General features: G+C 44.9%; 1 long non-coding RNA gene across 1 annotated transcript; it reads left to right on the top strand.

The window, feature by feature from the left end:
- Positions 1 to 240: 240 nt before the first annotated feature.
- On the top strand, positions 241 to 4,201 carry LOC121616342. The gene is made up of 3 exons (XR_006007297.1): positions 241 to 374; positions 1,193 to 1,285; positions 3,563 to 4,201. It is a non-coding gene; the product is annotated as an uncharacterized LOC121616342 (long non-coding RNA).
- The last annotated feature ends 14,316 nt before the right edge of the window (positions 4,202 to 18,517 follow it).

Here is an 18,517-nt window from a genome sequence, read left to right as displayed (position 1 = left end):
ACATGTGACCAGAGAGGCCTCCTAATGGGCCACACACACACACACACACACACACACACACACACACACACACACACTCATTGTTCAGTCTGGAATAGAAAAAAACGTTTTTTAACATATTTTTTAGAAGGAAAAAATGTGACTGTTTGCTACTAATGTGTGAAAGCTGTGAAGCCTCTGCAGGCCGACTCCTCTGCTGGGAGCATAGGGGGTGGGTCAGGTTTGTCAGAGGAGGGCTGAGCTTGTTATTGAGGAAGAGATCCGGTTGCAGAAGACGAACACAGACGTTTGAAAACAGCTTTGTAGCTGATTGACCACTGAGGCAACACCTTTAAATCCACAGACCTGAAAAATGGTGTGACTGATCATCAACGGTGAGTCCTGGCTGTTCTCAGATAGAAGGCTGTGGCATAAGTTGTGTGTTTAAGATGAAACTGACTGCAGTGGGACAAACAAACAAACAGGTAAGGTCAGTTTTGTCCTCTCAGCCACATCAGTTATTCATCTGAATCTCAGCTCGAACGAAAACTTGAATTCATCTGTTCCTGAAGTACCAGAAGCAGAGTTACCACCTCTGTTTGACAAGTGAGGAAGACAGACAGACGGACAGACAAACAGACAGTAGTTTTTGCTGGCGGTCACAGTGACTCAGCATTTATCTGTCAGGAAGTGCAGCGCTCTCCTCTGCTGGCTACAAAAGGCCTCGCTCACATCTCATGAACAAGATGAAGAGATAAGTTTTATGACAGCTTGTGGCTTCCAGACGACCTTTGGCTCAGAGAGTTTCAACTCAGACGTTCATTTCTCTCCACTGTGGGTTTGATGGTGCCAGAAAACTCAATACTCGCATGAGCTTTGAGGTGTTAGTCTGAGAACTGTCAGATTTTTCACTCCATAATAATGAGTTCTGCACTGGAACAGCTCATTTCCCCTGAAAATGGGACTCCAGTGATTTAATATTACACTTCCACAACGCTGGGAGACTCAGAAGAGGTCGTATTATAAAAACAATGATTACATTTCTTTTTAAGGGTCAGACACAAAAAACACTGGATCCTAAACTGCATAGTCAAACACAAACGTCACAGAGGGGTTGACCTTGGTTTGAGTATTGTACAGTTTTCCTGAACACCTGATATCTTTGAAAGTGAACCGGACTCTGTCCTGGAGGTTCATGTTGTGCTTGTTGTAGCCTGCAGGTACGTGGTGCAGAAGATCCAGGCTGCAGTGAGGGGGGAGCCGCAGCCAAGGAAAGCCAGCACCACAGCATGTAGACAGGCAGAAGGTGGGTTTGTACAAATCATCCAAGAGTCCAAATCAATGAACCCTGCGAGGCTGCTTCTGGACAACCTGACCGCCCTGATATTAAGAGCCGATTCACACACACATGAACCACTTACTGACAATAGATGAGAGATTCAAAGAGGCCTGTTTTCAGGCTGGTGGTCAGACAGGAGGAGGGGATCTGCAACACTTCTCTCTTTTTCTAAAACATCTTAGTCATAACTAATCTTTTGTACTTTGACAACATCAAGCTTTGAACAGATGTTTGTTTCCTGATGTTTGCAGATCACAGAGAAATAAGAAAGACAGACTCACCAAGTGACAGAAGTTCTAGAAGTTAAAGTTCTGTTAATTTTCCCAGAAGAAAACGTCAGATGACCCACAGTTGTGTCCACTTCCAGAGCTTAACTGTGCAGTAAAGTCACCTGGTTGAACCATCAGTGAAACAGATCAACAGCTGGTATCAATACTGGTTTGTTTGATTGAAAAGTCACAGATGGAAGCCAAATCAAAGACATTAAAGAAAAACTGATATTTTTCCACCTGAACCCAATTTTCCCATGTTTTTGTGTCAAAGTGGTTAAAGGGGACTACAATTTTTTAAAATGGTCCTGTATCGAACGACAGCGCTGCAGGTGGGAGCTGCAAAACGGTTGCAGTCTAATCCTTCAGTCAAAGTCAGCAAAGTCAATGAAAGAGAAGTTGTAATGATATCAGGACTGAAAATATGAAGAGAGGAGCGAGAGGTAGTCTGAGCATCGGAGCTGCAGCAGGGTGTGAAACCAGAATAATGTCACATCTGGTGCTGGTGATTGTTGGAACAGCAGTTTTATTTTGTTTCTGTCGAGTTTGAATGACATGTCTTTTACGATTATGGTAAAATTACCGTTTTTGTCAATGGAGTCTGGTGGTTTTGAGGAGAACAATATAACGGCTGTTTCTGGTTACACAAAAATGATCTTAGTCACTTAGTTTGACACAAAAACATGAGAAAATAGGGTCCAGGTTGAAAAATTCCAGTTTCCCTCAAACCACAAGTCCCATTAGCATTTTGGTGAAAAACGTTCCCTGAACTTTCGCTGGGTGTTCAGCAACACAGTGCAGCACAGCAGTCACAGAAGGAACACAGGCGGGAAGATGCTGTCGGTGAGTGGAAAACCAACACTCACCCTGCTTTTAGCTCTGTTTTTCCTCAGTGTCCCGAGGGCTGGAGAGCTTCTCAGATGATGCAACTGTTTCTCACTAAAGCTCACTCAGATTGACAGCGGTAATCCGTCAGCTCTGAGGGCTCAGATCTCTGCTCCCTGACATGCTTCCTTTATTCTCTTTCATCCTGTTTGATCCTCTTTCTGTATCCTCGTATCTTGTGCGTGTCATACTGTTGACAAGCCGGGCCGTGTTTACATAATGAGGGCTTCGGTTTAGCATGCACAGTTTACGCACTGTTGGACTGTTCCCATCAGGACGGGTGATGTTGGGTGAGACGGGTTTTAGCTTCACCTCCTACACTACCAACAGAGCACAGACCTGCAGGACCCTGCAAAATGCCCACTCGAGGCTCATGTGAGATGGATTTCAACCCTGCTGCTGTTGGCCTGTGAAACTGGTCAGCATGAAAGTCGGTTGCATTTGCAGCTACTTTACACAGATTTAGAATAATGCACCAGGAGGCTGTTATTGCACTTTCTAAAGCCCTTAGCTTCCTCTTCTACTTAGGAAGATCTGGAGAAACTGGCCAGTAAACCCAGAATAATGAGGCCACACTGAGCCAAAGGCAGCCCTGACAACCCCAACAAATCCACAACTGTCTTCTGTTATTTAGGGGAGGAGGCTGCCATTATTTTATACTTTGACTGGAATTAGTGTCGCTGTAGTTAGCCGGCTGCAGCTGACAGGCAGAGGTGCTGCTTTTAATTGCAATAATAATAAACTTTATTATTATTTTTAAGATGGAGAATAAAACCTGCTTGATAATGATTATAAGGATGAAAATAGAAATGAAGACAATGCATCAAATCACAGCATAAAATAATGATATAGCAAGTATAAAATCAGTACGATACAAATGTACGATGAATTCTCAGCAGCGAATACAGACCCCAGATCCTTTATTTCAAACTCTGGTTATTTCACAGAGAGAAACCAAGAGGACCACATTTCTGGGCTCTGGGAGTACTTCTGTTTTTTTGGGGGGGTTTTTTAAGTGAAATCAGACCAAAAAAAATCAAACTAATCACACCTAATGATCCGTCTTTCCATCCCACCTCTGTCTCTGCAGCACAAAGTGAAGGCAGGATGAGCTCCGAGGAGCCCGCCTTCACTTCCCGGCCGACGGAGGAGGTGGCCGTCCTGCGGGAGAAGGAGTGTGGGTCCTGAAAGTAAAGCAGGAGCTGGAGGGCAGAGTGGAGGCTGCATCAACACAAATACACAAGCACACAAACTAACACACACCCTGGCTGTCGTCCTCTTCAGGTTTATAAAACCACAGACTTGGTGAGCTGTGAGGCTTCATCGAGATTTCAGTGATCCTCCTGCACTGACTCAGGACTGCATGTGGTTCTCTTCAAACGTAATGAAAACTACTTTCATTCTACTTTTCTGATTTGTTTTGCAATTATCATCTTGAGCTTCATCACTTCATTCATTGCATTGATTTCTTCCACAATCCCACACACAACAGTCAGACAAATGAAGCGTGTTGAACTCCCACCTGCTTCCAGCTCTCGGTCTTCTGTCCTACCCGGCCTTCATCCAGCCCGAGCTGGCAGAGATAATGAAAGCCTGATCACCAACTCCCCAGCAGAGGAGCTGATCAGTCTGGAAAAACACGAAAGACTCTGCCAAATCAGATATTCATGTATTCATAGGCCTGTTCCTTTTCCCTGTGATACTCAATAAAAAGGAAATATTTCCTGTGTCCTGTGTGAGTCCCTGTGTCTGAAACAGCATGAACATGTGAACCACATTTCCATCTGCTGTCCCTGAGCAGGAAAACACTTCAAAACATACAATACAAATCTATAAGACATGAAACAGAAGGATGGCTGGAGAGTCTGCAAGTCGTGCTCAGTTATAAACTGTGTACTGTATGAACCCTCATGAATGCACAAAAACACCTCAATATCACACTGAAGCTTATATATCTAAAAAAAATATGGATGTTTGAGATTGTGGAAGAGTTTTTCCTTCGCAGCTGCTCGGAGTTCAGGCTGGGAATGGTTTTATTTGCATGTGCAAAAACTGCTTCTGAATGATCAAAATCAGCAAAGCGTCTTCGGTTCTGAGAGTTGGTCGACGGTGCTTCTATAATCAAGGCTGCAGGAACAAACATTCAGAGCTCTGAGTGGACTGATGTTGATCATCGTGAAGCTCTGGAGCTTCTTCCTCCTGCCAACTCTTCATCTTTCATAGTATTTCCAGATGCATCTCCCACTTATCTACTGTGTAGATGCCATTTCTTCCTGTTTTAAAGCGTAGGATGAACTCTGTGAAGGTGGTTGTGCCGTTACGATGCACTGACCCTGTGTCTGTTTGTTCTTTTTATAACACTGACGGAGTCTCTTGCTTGTGAAATCTGTAATTTAGCAGCGTTTATCTGCACTTTCTCCTTTCAACACTCTCCCTCGGTCCATTTCCTCTCCACGCCGGTTGGCCTCACGCTGTCCACACACACACTGAACAGCGTGTGGAAACACGCATGCGGCCGATTACGCGTGATGGCAGGCAGAGCTCATACAGAAGCACTGAAATCAGGCGGAGGGGCTGATGGTCTGCAGCTGTGAGTGAATGTGTTGCTTTCACTGGCCTGACACTCACAGCCAATCAGCTGACCAGGCCTACACTGCAGGTAGGAGACAGTAGTGAAAATCTGCCTTGATTTTCTGGAAACTCGTTAAAACTTTGTTAAATTTGGCTGGAAACCTATTGTTGGAGGAGCCCACGGCCTGTTTGTCAGAGTAAAGGCCTCTGGTCTCCAGTCTCTGTTTGTGAAGGAGGTGTGAGGTGAGTCTGTGATGGCTGCAACTGCTGCCACACAGCTGGTATAAATGTCGGTAACCCTCCTACACTCACCTCAGTTTTCTTTACATTTAATTATTCATTTAGTTTACCTTTTTGACCTCATGACATCCACATACAGACAGCAAATACATTAAGGATGACACATACCTTTTGGTTTCATACAACACATATTTATTTAGCATAAGTTGACAGTACAGTGGTTTCTATTAGTAGCACACGCATCTAGTTAGCTTCTGTACAGTCACATTGCACTTTGTCTATTTAGTTTGTCTTAAGTTCTAATGGTTTATTTCTCTGAGTTACCAGTGTTGAGGGTCTTGCTGCTGCTGGAGGGACATCGGACCAGACCTGAGCAAAAGGCACGACTGCTGCAGCGGACCTGTTAAATGCAGGAAGGGGCTACACCAAGTGCCTGCAGCATCCAGGTGTGATTTCGAATGTTTAGTTCAAGATTTTCTTTATTTCTTCAAATTAGAGTAGAGGCTTTTGTAATCAAAGTATCCTTACTGACAGACAAGTTGTCCTGTTGTGTTTTATTTGTAGTCTAGTTGGTAATGTTTGTTTCTTGTTATCCCCTTCGTTTCACAGTGGTCTGATCAGCCACTATATATTCCCCTTTGCATGCAGTTCGTTAGGTCTGTTGTGTTTGTTAGGTCAGTAGGTCTGTTTTTGTAGGGCTGTTCAGGTGACCTCTTTAATGGGCCCAGAACTTTATGTATTGACTTTATTTTCTTGTTAATAAATCAGTTTTTTTGGAAATCCACCTATGCATACCTGCCTGCTTGGTCCCTCGCAGAGTCTCATGATGGATCTTTGTTCCCAGCAGAATCAGAATCAGCCTCTTGGATCAGTTTGATCTGTTTATCTGCTGCTGCTCCTGCAGACCGCAGGAAACAGTTCTTCACTGGCAGCAACAGACTGGTCACAGTCTGCTGTCTGCTGAAGAACCAAGGATATGAAATAAAACTTCTTTTTTTATTATTATTAGACCATAACGTATATTAGATGAATGTGTGATCTGGTAAACAATGATTGTTTTGTTGGTGAGAAGCTGCTTCTTTCTGAGCTGGATGTTGCTTAATGCACCTTGAGCACTGAAGCAGTGATTCACATCGCTGATATGCAGAGTTTAGATTTCTGTGGTCTCACCTTAATACACACTGAAGTGACTGCATCAGCCCAGTTTTAGTTTTTTTCATTACACAGTGTCACAATCACTGTCGCTTCACAAGTGAAATCTGGTTTTATCTCTGCACACAGTCTGCTGAGCTGTAAACTAACGTCTGTTTATTATGAGCATCCATGTGGTGCGGTTTGATAGGCTGCTTTTCCTCAGAGGGTCGATGCCCCGTTCTAATCTCCCAAAGATAAACACCTGCACGTTCTAGTCAGAAATTCCTCACAGCCCAGAAGGCTGTTGAATCTGAATCTGAAGCTGATTAATCACCAGAACACAAACACAGCTGATCGAGGACAGCAGAGACGTCACAGAGCAACGGGAGGAACGACAGACGCAGCGAAACATCCGTCTGCTGGTGCTCAGCGAGGAAACACAGAGAGGGAATTACGCACAGAACAGAAAATACTCACCTGATTTGTCTCGACTCAGGCTGCTGAAGCTCGTTAGCTTCATCTGACGTTCAGAATGTGTTTTTGCACAGAAGTAAGAAGCTTGGCCTTCGTCTCTTAGAGCGCTGCTGGATGAAGAGGGGACAGGAAGTGTGCAGACTGATTGCAAGCATCTGTGTAAAGAACTGAAAAGGCTTTAGTCCCTCCAGAGTCAGGTGACCATAGTTTCAAACCCCCAAACTGGAACCTTGAAGTGGTCCACACATTCATGCATGCAGGTGTTATTTCAGTGCTCTGCACACCTGCCGAGCGTGCCTTTAAATGACGCCATGAACGCAGCATTCTTGTTGCCGGGAAGCATGAAGCTTCCTGGAGCTCTTTAGAAAAAGACGGACTTCGTCCTCGTCGTGGAAGCTAACCATTAGCATGCTGACAGGTCCTGTCAGAAAACACCTGCTGTTGTCACGGCAACAACAGCCGAGTGACCCGGGACAGCCGGCTTGAGAACAACGTGAAAACAAATGATTGAGATGACACACCTGTGCTCCTCACCTCTGCTGCAGGCTCCAGGCTGCGTGAGCCGCGACCAGCATCACACACCTGAAATCTCCCAGTGCATTGTGGGTGGTGTTGGTGTCAGGATGAAGAAGAAGAACACAGAAAAAGACACCATTTCTGCTTCTGCTGCATCTATTCTGATTTTTTTTTTTTTTTTTTTTTTTTACTGGAGTGTCAAACTACAGTATTGTGTTTTTCAGCAGCTGTCAGTTCTGGAAGGAAAAACTGATTTTTCACTGTCTCATATTTTTAATGGCTCACAGCAGGTCCGCTTTACAGCAATTGAACTAATTAGATGATAACACTGTTTGAGTGATGATGTGGAGACACATCTGTTCCCTAAACACATCTGATTAAAGGAATCCAACACCACCACATCATTACAGTTTTCTACTCTTATGGAACAGGAACTTTTAAACTTGAGGCCGGATCCATAATTTGGCATTCAGACCAGGTCTGGTCAGACACCTTCTAGACTCTGTGACCCCTCAGTGAAAAAGACCAGATGGTGAGTGGACCCCAAACATCAAAATAAAAGCCCAAAAACCACCAGCTGCTGCTGTGTGAGCTCAAAGCTTTAAAAGCAGCATCACAGTTTCTTTGAGTTCTTGCTTCATTTCAGACTCACCTGCTCCTCTTGTCACCTGTATATAAAAGAGGAAGGTTCAACGAGAAGTTATTGTCATTTAAACAGAAATATGCACAATAAAGGAGAATTAAGCAATTTTAGCCTTTAGTTGAGTTGAGTTTGTGTACTTTACATGTCTAGCCGTGACAGTTCCTCACACAGGGATACATGTGTTGTTTGTATCAGCTGTTTCCTGTTTGTATTTGGGTGAAATTTGATTGGCTGAGCCACTAGCAGTAGACTGCATGACATCATTTAACGGACAAATGGATTCTTTCTGCAGCTAAATATGGCCGAGCCACCGCCTTCCAGTGAGCGCTGGTCCAGTGAAGGATGAGACCGACAGTGTAAGATGAAATCAGGCTAATGTGCTTGTGGTGGCTTTGAGTAATGACACTGTCTCCGTCTGTTAATGAAGCTCTGAATCACACTCAGCTCTATTAATTGGAATGTATTTCCTGTCAGCGTTGTCATGATAACTCAGTTCAGGGAGTCAGGAAGGTGTCCTGAGCTGCAGGTGTACAGTCCTGCTGCTGTCACATGGCCAGGAAGTGGAGACGAAGGCTACATCCACACTAAGACGCCTCAGTCGGCTTTAAGGACTCCTAAAACGCCGACCTCTAGAAACTCTGCTGACCCTGTTTCAGTTTAAAACTCCAGGATTGTTTCGTAGTCTGAAGGAGGTGAAGCGAACACCTACCTTTACTTCCTGACTCAGTCTCATCAGTCATGAGGTGTCCTTCCTGATTCGTCACACCCCTATCACATGATCTTTGCCTGTAGATATGTTTCTATGAGCCTTGACTACCAGGGTAATGAATCGCAGGCATTTCTGACCTTGTTGTCCATGCTAGCACCTGCCTACATGTGCAGGAAGCAAACAGCAAACACAAGTCTACATGAATGGTCATGATATGTGTTTCAAGCAGGTTATTTTTGATATGGTGCTAAAATGCTCGCGTGGATGAGCTCGTTCCTGATTTAAAATGAAAACATATTCGTAAAGAAGAAGCAGATGTGGGAAACAGAAGGTGAACAGATGCATCCCTGCAGCACCCTCAGATTAGCCTCTCAGTTACGCAGTGCACTCTGGCTGGTGATGCTAAGCTAACTTGTCTGTGGGGGTAGAGGAGGCACTCAGAACCACCGGAGCAAGCAGGAGTTGAGATGTTAAGACATGTCCTGAACATACAGATATAAAGCTTTGGCTTTGGGCTTTGGCCTTTGATTTGACAGACTTTCTGACAGAATGACTGTTTTTTAACATCATTTCATGTGAACGTTTCTGCTTTGCTTCTTAAGGGCAGACAGATGTTTTCTTGGATGTGACATTCAAAAGGATTTTCATGCTGGATTAAAGAGGTTCTGCAGATCAGATCGACAGCAGCTTCTAAAGGCCCTGAGATCTCCATCAACTTTTTCTAATAACTCTAACTTTTATAAGAGTTTCCTCATTTTCTGTTTGAGCAAACTAAACAGCAGTTTGTTTGTTTTTTACAGAAAATAAAATAAATAAAAACAAACAGTGTCTGTGTGTATTTTGTGGCCGGCTGATCTCATGTTTGTGTTTTAAGGAGAAATGCAGATTTGATGGAAATAAAAACAATAACGCCCTGCTTCATGTGAACAGATCACACTAGGGACGCCTTCTCTTGACCTTGAATTAAATGCTGATTATGTCTTGAGAGCCGATATGTTGCCATGGGCTTGTTGCCATGGCTACCAGTGTGAGGTTGAATTACAATTTACAAGGTCCCATTTGAAGGATTACCAAACACAAACACGTTGCACAGCAACTTCTACTCCTGTTGGCCGTCTCCTGTCTGTCTCTCGTCTGTCTCCTGTCTGTCTCTTGTCTGTCTCCTGTCTGTCTCTCATCTGTCTCCTGTCTGTCTCTCATCTGTCTCTCGTCTGTCTCCCTCTCTGAGTGTGATTACCTGAGTGGAGACAGGTGTGCTGAAGCCAGAGAAAAGCGCCATTGGCTGCATCCCATCCTTTAATCAAGGCCCCGACAAAGACTCAGTTCTGCCACGTCCCCTCCGGCAGACCGTGGTCTCTACTGTCCTGCCGCTCCTGAGTCCGTCCCTCCCTCACCTGTGAAAGTCTGCTGGTCCGCTCAGCTCATCCTGTTCCCCTGGAGGCCTCTCAGGACCTGATTCTCCTCTGCCTTTGCATCAGTCCGTCTACGCCTCTAGCCATGTTGAACAGTATACCTCCAGCTAACCTGCTGTAGCCTTTAGCCGAATCCCGTTCTCCTCTGCCGGCTCTGCTCCAGACCCCGTCTCCCCCACCTCGGACCCCCTCAGCCCAGCAGCTCTCTGGCTCATATTCCCATCCCTCACATATTCCTCTCTGTGTGTCTGCGCCTGCACTCGAGTCCACCTGTTAAACTCCGATGAGGCAGGACGTTACTGTAATAATTCACTTAGAATTAAAAACATTTGGAGACCCTGCTCAGCCGAGGTGCACCCACGCTGGTGGTTTCCTCCTGCTTTATTACACCTGCGAGCGAGACGAATCACACCTTTATCATTCTCACTGCTGCACTGTGCACAGTCAAATAATTCCGCCCACATTTGCCTCACTTGCGTCATTTTCATGCATCTCATTTCTGAAGAGCCGTGACGTCCTTCTCTGAAGTTGGATCAGCCAGCTTTGTTCTGGATCTGGAGGGTTTGGTTTGTATTCGCTCACACAGGCACTGTGGATCCACAGTCGTCTGTGTTCTGTGCTCAGATTAGTCCAAACTCAGAGTGTAACTTCACACTTCAACCAGCTCTGATGGCAGCACTTTGTTTTTTTAATTTGATCGTTTTACTGATATTCTGTTTACAGATTCAGATTCATACCATTGCTAATGCTAAAGCTAACTAAAACAAGACAACAGTTTATTGATCCTCAGAGGGGAAACTCAGTAATAAAGTAAAAAAAAAGAAAATGGAGATAGAAAGTGGGAAAGATTTGGAGGTGGGTTTAAAAACCACCTGTGTGACTGTGCACCCGGTTCTGGATTTCATGATGTGGATGATGGTTTTTAAGATGCAGTGAACACTTAAACCTCTGTAGTAAAAACCACCAAGTGTTCAATCCAGAGGTGAAGGGTCCAGCTGATGTTCTGGCACATACAGCCGTTTATATGACTCTGCACCTCAGAGGCAATGAAGCACAATCGACTAATCTTCATCCTCTTTCAGCATTTTTATAGTCACATGTTAGTGAGAACAGCAGCAACAAGCAGGACAGATGTTTGACATCAAAGCAAAGAGCTCCAGTTTGTCTTTTATCAGCTTTTACAATAACATAACAGCAAACAGGAAGAAGATTCACCACAGAGGAGAGAGACTTTACTGCAGCCATCTGTCTGTCTGTCTGTCTGACTGTCTGTCTGTCTGCTGTCTCTCTCTCCTCTCTCTCTCTTTCCCCCCTCTCTCTCTCACTCTCATGTAGTCTCCTCCTATCTCTCCCTCACTCTCTCTCTCCCTTTCCACTCTCCCTCTGACTCTCTCGCTCCTCTCTCTCTCTCTCTCTCTCCCTCCCTCCCCTCTCTCTCTCTCTCCCTCTCTCTCTCCCTCCCTCCTCTCTCTTCCTCCTCACTCTCTCTCTCTCTCCTCTCTGTCTCTCTCTCTCCCTCCTCTCTTTCTCTCTCTCTTTCTCTCTCTCTCTCTCTCTCTCTCTCTCTCTCTCTCTCTCTCTCTCAGGTCTTAAATGGAAACTTTTTCTTTCCTCTGGTGTTATTGGACAGAAGAACCGCCATATGGGGACGTGAGGACGTGGGACACGTAGGTCGTGTGTTTCGTTATATGTTCAGGACACCTCCTCCGGTCTGGTCTGGTCCAGTCTTAGATGAACATGTCTGTTATTGTATAGTATTCCCGGCGGGTCTGCGGGGGTTAAGCGTGTCTGCGCTCCGTAAATGGAGCCTGTGGCGCGCGCATCGCTGCTGTCTCTGCGCGCGGTAGTTGGACAGTGCGTCGCGTGCTGGGAACAGGCTGGTCCGGTCACTAGTCTCGTGTTAAAGCGGGTCTGTTGAGGGTCTCCACAGTCTGAATGGAGTCGTTCTGTCCCTGACGCACAGGACCCGATGGAAGATGTTTCCTGAGCGCTTCTTCTCGGTGACTCTTCTGCTCTTCGTCTATGTGGCGCTACCAGCTGTGTGCTGTGAGTATATAAGCCCCCTCATCCTCCCTCTTCATCAACTTTCTGCTGCTTTACATCCATCATGACACCCCCCTCGGTTGACAGGGTTGCAGCAGTTCAGCCTGCCTGGCACGGTTTGCTTTTTCCCTCAGTTCACCAGATCAGAGAGTCCGGACAGCAGACCCGCACCTTGAGACAGACCGGTCTCCTCCTGCAGGCTGTGGCACTGATGGCCTCGCGGGTTGTAATCACATCCTCAGTAATTGTTTTTCCCTCCCACATAATAACTCCGCAGTCCCTCCATCTGATTATTAAGGCTCTTAATTGGCGCACGAACAGTCAGCGTGTCACTCTTCAGGCACTTGTACTTCACTTGAATATTCCGATTTCCTGCTACTTTACTTCTACTGCTCTACATTTCAGAGGAAAATATTGTACTTCACATTCAGATTAATAATATAATTTCTAATCGACGAAGAGATGATCATGCATCACTACAGATTACGACTTTATTGATCTGTGGAGGAAACTTCTCAAGCCAACCAGCAGCGAAGCAGCCAGCTTTAAGCTGCAGAGTCCAGTTCTGTTCCTCTGAAATGAGACATTCTGCTTAACAAGGACTTTTACATGAGTAAAGTACTTCTTCCTCTACGTATTCAGAAAACCACAGCGTGTCAGTCCTTTCGCATTAGTTCACTTACTGTTCATTGTATGTTAGAGCTGCAGTGTGCAGAACGATGCAGTTTCACATTAAGGGACATTTTTCATACTTTCTTCACAATGAGGGAATTCTGAGATGTGATTTTTAATACTGGAACTTTTTCATGGAAAACCGTACGACAAACTGTTATCTCAAGCAGATTGTTTAGATTTCTGTGGATCTTTAAACGTAAAGTTTTTATCAGCTGTGCTACAGCTGCATGGTTTGTCCCTCTGTGGTTCATCACTTCAGCGGCTGAAATGTCAACCACTGGATTTCTGTGGAATATGGTTCAGGTGTCGCTGGTCCACAGAGGATGAACCCGAATGGCTTCGGTGATCCCCTGGCTTTCGCTCTAGCGCCACCATGAGGTTGACATTTGCGGTCTTGAGTGAAATGTCTCAGCAGCTGATGGATGGAGTGACGAAAAACTCGGCTGAGATGTTCATGTTCCTCTCAGGATGAACCATTTTCTCTGATGATCCTCTGACTTTTCATTTAGCGCCACCATCAGGTCGAAGTTCCAACTTTAGTTTTTTTTGTCAAATACTTTCAAAATAATCCCATCAGCCTCAGCTGTACTTTAGCAAATGCTAGCATTGTCACTATGAGTGTGTTAGCATAGCATTGTGCTCTGAACTCTGACAGACCAGTCTGAGTCCATGTGAGACCTCATGTCTTTGTCCAGGTCAGTGTCTTCCAGTCAGTCTTGTCGTAATTTAAGAATCAGGGTCAGAAATCATTCTGGAATGATTACACCAGGTGTAAACGCAAAGACAAGATCCGATCGCTTGGCAACTGTATCCGGACAGAGATACTATTTTAATACCAGGTGTTAAAGCCGATGAGTTCAAAATCAGTAAAAATATCCGTTCTGTAAAGAAAGTGATGCATCAATTCATAAGCATCTGCTCCAGGTGCAGCTGGTTTTAGTTACCTTATATACAGTTAGCTGGCTTAGTCTAGTGGTTCCCAACGTAGGGGTCTGGACCCTCCGAAGGGTCACCAGATAAATCTGAGGGGTCATCAGATGATTCATGAGTGTTGGATAGAAGAAAAAAAAAGCTTCATTTATTGATTTATAGAACTGACACTTATTAAAGCTATATTTCTATTTTTGGGACATTACTCCTGTTTCTGTGACAGTGTGATAATTTGACCTCTTTGGGCCTCAAAGAGGTTTTACATGAAACCATGTAACAAGGTTAAAGAGGAAAAAACAACATCTGGAGGAATCACAAGCCGGAAAGTTTGATTCAGAAAAGAAAGAACAACAGAAATTTAACAGGAACAGCCGAGTTGAGCTTTTCACTGTCTTCGGTCTCATCGTGTCCATCTTCACGTTGTGTCCATAGCTTCCATGTCAGTACTCTCCCACATTTAGCCTGTCGTCACTGCTGGGAATGTTGTGATTATTTTGTGTCAAGATGACACTAAATTTCCTGCTTCGGAAAACGTCGGCAGCTAAATGTGAGAGGCTGCTCTGAGCCATCAGTCCAAATTTAATCTTAATGAAAAACATCACACATGTGAGCTGGAAGCCCACATTATTCATTAAATGTGTCCACGGGGGTGCACCACTTTCCCACCACAGGCTCTTATTGACAGCTCATTAGCTTGAAACACACCCAGGCAGGTGGTGACCGCTTCATCACTTCTACCACACACACACACACACACACACACACACACACACACACACACACACACACACACCTGTCCAATTAGAGAAACCTCAGCTTGATTAAGTGCTGCAGGACATCATGTAGCAGCTTGAGGTGCCGTCACTGTACATAATAATGTTGTACAAGAACCCTCTATCAAATACCCAGACTTTCAGTGATAAATGTAATCTTACACTTCACTGACACTTCATCTGCTTTCACCTGGTACATGTTAACTGACACCTCAGCTGCTTTCAGAGGTTACAAGTCAGCCCTCATCTCAGCTGTTTTTATCTCTCACTCTTGATCTTCCTCGCACTTCAGCTGAGATTTCAAACACTTTCATCACTTCCTCTTCATCTGCTTTTATCTGTTACTCTTCAGCTGGAGGTTCAGCTAATGAATACTGCGAACGAGCCAAATTTAAGTTGTAGGAGAGACAAAAAAAGATTTAGAAAAAAAAGAGCTTCATTATTAATGTCTATAAATGTTCAGCTTTGCCAACTGATTACATGATCTGAAAGCCAGCAAGCTGGAACGTAGAAGATTAGCAGCAGAATTGTGTACATCAGTTTTAATTAACGGTGGCGTTGATGAGGATCTGTTGGGGATCTCCAGGGTTGTTTAGAGCGTCATGCAGCGCTGATGAAGGCCATTCATCAAACGGAGAGATCACTGTTCTCCAGCAGTGACGCTGTGGTAAAAAAAACAAAAAAACATCACGAGCCAAGGAATGTGTGAGCTTTGCAGCTGAATGTGTAGCGGCCATGTTTGACCCCAACCAATCACAACACGTCTTATTTCGAGGTCATCGGGGAGGCGGGTGAAGCGGCTGTCAGTCATGGTGACAGAAGCGTTGTGTGTGATGGTGCCGGTCGGCTGTGGCTGCGCTGCTGGGCGGCACAGAGAGGACAGCGACGTCCCACCTGACAGCAGCTACCTCAGCATCCTGTTCACCTGACTGCACTCTGGAGAAAGCACCTGATTGGGCCTGAAAAGGGCCAATGCGCTCAGTGCAGCTGTCTCCGGCTCTCAGTCCCTCAGCGGTCTGTGGTCGGTCTGCTCTGCCAAAAATAACAGATTGTGCTGGCAAAACCCTCCTGGACACAGATCAACCTGAACAATTTACAGCTGCTTGGCAGAAGCAAAACACAGCATTTCATGCTAGAACAGATTCACTCTTAAACAGAACGCAGAAATGATTTAAGAAAACTTCCCAAATTCATCACAGAATTCAGGAACAAGTTTCATACGAGTCCTGAACTGTGGCGCTTTAATCTGAATGAATTTGTGTCTTCAAAGTGTCACTGAAATATAAATAAGGTGCTGAAAGTAAATCAGCATTCTGTTCACTGTGTCAGTGTAACGTGCATCACGGCTTTTCCATTTACTGATTTAACCTGCCTCAGGGTCTTTAGGAGCGCATCCAGAGAAACATCCTCCGCTGCACCTGTTAGCGTAGCATCACCTGCAGTAGTGAAGTATTCTCTCGTCCGTCTCTGCGATGAGGAGTAGATTCTTTCTGGTAAATCTTGTGATTTCAGACAGCAGGACTTGATGTTCTGCAGTGTGAGCTTCCTCTGTTTACTCTTGGGTTAAATCTGTCTCTTCAGGTACATGAACAGGTGGCATTCGTCAGGTGTGTTTGTGCAATAGCGAGAGTTTGGTGCGCTTGGGAACACTCATACGAGCAAACCTTACAGGAGAGAGTAAGAGAGGCTGAGAGACTAAAGGTTTGTTCAGACAGGAAACAAACTGAATCCTTACATAGTTCAACCAAAATTTGACAGCCTCATCTTTAAACTGCCCCAAACAGCCAATACAGCGACTGTACAGACATTAGCTGTAAGCGAGCTGGCAGCCTACGCACCAGCCTCACCTGTGCATGTGTGCGTGCAGCTCAGCCTCCGACTGATCTCAGAACTGTGTCTCAGGCTCAAAAAAAACCCACCTCAGTGCAGGTGTGTCTGAGTTAAACTGTGAGCATGGACGCGTGACGGCCATTTATTATACCCTAAGGATTTCTTTTTGTCAACATATCAACAGAACAATACAGTTTAGAATATAATATAGTAACTGTGCCGCCATTTTTCATTTTCCAGGATGCACATGTGTCTCATCCACATGGCGAGGGTTTGGTTGAGTCGGCAAATAAATTAAAAGAGAGAGAGAAAAAGGTCAGTGTTTGCATGATTGTCCGTCCTCCGTCATGTTACCTGAAGGTCTCACTGTGTCTACACAGTTCACCTGAGCCGTCCTGTGCTTCCTCCTCTCTGTATTCTGCTCAGCTTTTCCTCGAGGCGATCGCAGGCCGGCAGCACAGACAGAACACTTCCATTAGTGGCGAATGCTGACGGAAGAGTTCGGACAGAAGATGCATCAGTTCAGTCCCTCTGTGTGCTGAACAGAGCAGGGCTTCAAATCCATTCACGGTGACGCCCTGCACTGAAAGTACAAACGTCCTGTTTTCACTCCTCACACAGTCTGACATTTTATTTCTCCTGAGGTCAGTTCGCTGTTAACTCTCACGTCTTCTTGTCGCTGTGTAAGAGGATCGCAGTCATGCATCTCCCATCAGTGGAAAGCTGTTAGCGTCTGTCTGTAAGCTGCGGCTGGTAGGCAGAGAATAACCGCATTTATTTACCAACGAATTATGTGCAGAATTCATAGCAAGCGTCTTCATCTTGAGTTATTATCATGTGGCAGACGGTACGCCACAGCTACATGAGGGTGAACCTGTGTTAGCGTATGATAGGATAATCTACGCTAGTATTAAGGCGGAATGAGACAGACATAAAATTCATTACAAGAACATTCAAAAAGCAATCAGTATGACATTTATTTTGAAATATAATCCGAGTGCAATGGTTCCTTCCCAGCATGCACAGTGTGAAGTCTCTCTGTAGGTGTACGGTGGCGCAGTTCAATATGTGCAGACCTGAATTTCCTCTTTCTGTTAACCTCAGTAAAAACTGCTCTGCATCACAGATATATTCAGGTCTTCTTCTCTCACAGCCAGCTCGTTCCCGCCTGATAGGAAAATAGAAGATCTGTTGGGGAAAAAAAATCAATGGGAACGAGATGATGAGCCTTTTGTTTCGGAGCTGCAGCATCAATCCGTCGGACGTGAAGCACTTTACTCTGGTCTGAGACACAAACAGCCACTCAGCTTCATATTTTGGCATTAATGAAGATGAAGAAGGAATCAGTTCTTTCCAGCTGACATCAGATAACTTTCAGGCAGGATCGCCGTTTACTTCACGCTCTCAAGCTAAACATATTCTCACAGCAATATCCCAGACGAACGCTGTCTAAAAGCAAACGTTTATGCAAGGATTCGCCCCGACCACACGGTGCTTCACATGTGTAGGAGCCAAATATGTGTGTTTTCTGTTATAATGTTTCTGTGTGTCATTCACTGATGTGAACATGGGGTGTCGCTGTAATGCCAGCCTATTTGGAATTACCTATAAAGATAGAAGGAAGTATGTTGACGTCAGGTGTTCAACCCGGAAGGGCAAACGGTTTTTGACCGCTGTGGCGCGGAGGGATTACGGGAAGTTGTATGTTTTGGATATCTGTCACGAGCGGTGCATCAAAGCAATAAAGTATTGTCATGTTGAAACAAGCGCTGCCTGTGGATTATTAAAGAAGCAACTCAATCGCGGTATCTCAAAGCGAAGCGCGTCGACCAGGTCACACCGGGGAAGACATCTCAGGAGTTAGCATTGGGCTAACCCCTTCAACATGCACGCATAAAAACACGTCAGATAAAAAAAAAACACACTGAGGGGGAAAACTTTATTTAGACGTGAAAGTAATTCCATCAGTTTTCAGCTGTAATTTGATCTGCGTCTCAGATCTTCACCACAGTCTTTATTTTCAGCATCATTTACATAAACCCCAAAAAACTTAAGTTTCACGTACTGGCCTTTTTGTAGAGCTTTCTGCACCTCA

Source organism: Chelmon rostratus, chromosome 13 (genome assembly GCF_017976325.1).
Source record: "Chelmon rostratus isolate fCheRos1 chromosome 13, fCheRos1.pri, whole genome shotgun sequence".
Classification (NCBI taxonomy): Eukaryota; Metazoa; Chordata; class Actinopteri; order Chaetodontiformes; family Chaetodontidae; genus Chelmon; species Chelmon rostratus.
The sequence above is the reverse complement of the archived record's forward strand: the minus strand, read 5'-3'. Positions and strand labels throughout refer to the sequence as shown.